Genomic DNA, 2,146 nt, shown 5'->3' with positions numbered 1-2,146 from the left:
AAAAAAAAAAAAAAAGAACTGTCATTTGTTTAATTGATATTGACCCTTCTGGTTGGTGTAAGACAAAAGCTCAGAGTAGTTTTGATTCCTTGATGAGTACGTATGTTGAACATTTTCTTAAGTGTTTCTTAATCAACTGAGTTTCCTCTTTTGAGAATTCTTTGTTTACATCTATACCCCATTTTTCAATTGGGCTATTTGTTTTCTTGACGTCCAGCTTTTTGAGCTCTTTATATATTTTGGTTATTAGCCCTCTATTACAGTGGTTCTCAGCCTTCCTAATGCTGCAACCCTTTAATGCAGTTCCTCATGTTGTGGTGGCCTCCAACCATAAAATTATTTTGTTGCTACTGTCATGAATTGTAAATATTTGATATATAGGATATCTGATATGCGACCCCCAAGGGGATGTCTTTTGCTGTGTAGAAACTTTTTAGGAAAACTGATCTAATTGGGGACCTGCTTCCTTGACGGTTCAGTTCGATGAGGTGGCAGTTAGCACAAGAAGCTCCATGTTGGTTTGTTCTGACATGATGGGGCTCAGCACAGGAGCTCAGTCTGCAACAATGACTTCCCATAGCTTCTGTTTTTCATCTCCTGGGCCATGAGAAATGGTAGGAAGGGATGGGGGTGCTGAGAATACTGGCAGCCAGCCAGCAGGAAGCAGCGCCTCTCCTGGATCCTGCTCTCTTCGGGGAGAATGCTGGGAGTGGTGTGGGATTAGTTTCTGCTTAGCATGGAGCAAGGGGCTAGGTGACTTCACTTCTACCTAGATGCTAAGATCAGGTTGTATCTAGGGCAGCTCTGTTGACAGCCACCTTTGGCAGGCAAAACCCAGGCCACTAGCGGCTGCAGCCCAGACTAGATGGCAGGAGCCTGCTGGAGAGGCTGGCAGGCCACAGGCAAGCAGGCTGGTCCAGGCTCATTTCCTCCTTCCCAAAGCTCTCTGATTCCAGACACACACATGGCCCTTTCTATTTTTATCTCTTATTCCTCCCTTTCCTTTTCACCTCTGCATGCCCAGAGGCTGGCACCGTTCTAGCCAATCCCACTTGATGCTTAAATACACTATAATGAAACATAATAGTGATCAGATGCTCTCAGCGGGGAGTTATCGATTTTCCTGTGTAAAATATTAACATCTTTCAGCGCTATTTATGTCTGTCATTAGAGCACAGATCACATGTCGTCTCCTGAGGTACCAACCGCATCAAGATCTATGCATCTTTCTGGGAAAACATCAAGATTTACCACTCGCATTACCTTTTCCTCTGTATTTTTTTTTTTTTACTATATATCCAGACACTAAAGAATAGTAATATAGCTAGCTGGACCTATGGCTGTATCAGCTGGTTCCATTTTTCTGGGCCCTGTCTGATCTCTGTGTACACAAACCCTCAGTCTTACGTTACTGCCCCACTGACCCAACATTCAGTGGTCAGTTAGCGTCATGCCCTCTGTTCTCATCCGACCCTGTCTCAGTAGAGGTAAGAAGGTGTGACTGTTTGGCATGTGCCCTCCAGAGCTGTTTCACATCATGGCTAGCGTGGCGAACACAGTGTCAGGAAAAGAGACGTTCTTCTCCCTTGCATCACTGAGAGTACCACCTTCCGTCCAGGAGACAGCCAGGAGCAAAGGCCTCAGACTAGGAGACTATGAGAGCTTTTCTGTGTGACAGCTATCAATGGATGTGCCAACCCTGAAGCCATATGAGCCTCTACCACAGCGTGCATCTCAAACAGTTTCCCACCTAAGCAGAGAGGCCACAACGCATCTAGAGAGGAGACCCACTGCTCCATCCTGGGCAGGCAGCTTTGTTAGGGTGTTTGTTGCTGTGATGAATGAAATACGTGACCAAAAACAACTTGGGGAGGAAAGGGTTTATTTGAGCTCACACTTCCACATCACAGCCTGTCACTGAAGAAAGTTAGGACGGGAACTCAAACAAAGGAGGAGCTGGTGCAGAGGCCGTGGAACAAGCCATGGTTTGCTCAGCCTGATTTTTTTTTAATAGAAACCAGGACCGATTCCCAGGGTTGCCCCCACCCTCAGTGGTTGGGCTTTCCCCCATCAATAAATATCATTAAGAAAATGTTCTGCAGACCTGCCTATAGCCTTATCTTATTGAGGCATTTTCTTTTTTTTT

This window comes from Microtus ochrogaster, linkage group LG2 (genome assembly GCF_000317375.1).
Source record: "Microtus ochrogaster isolate Prairie Vole_2 linkage group LG2, MicOch1.0, whole genome shotgun sequence".
Classification (NCBI taxonomy): domain Eukaryota; kingdom Metazoa; phylum Chordata; class Mammalia; order Rodentia; family Cricetidae; genus Microtus; species Microtus ochrogaster.
Note: the sequence above shows the minus strand (reverse complement) of the source record.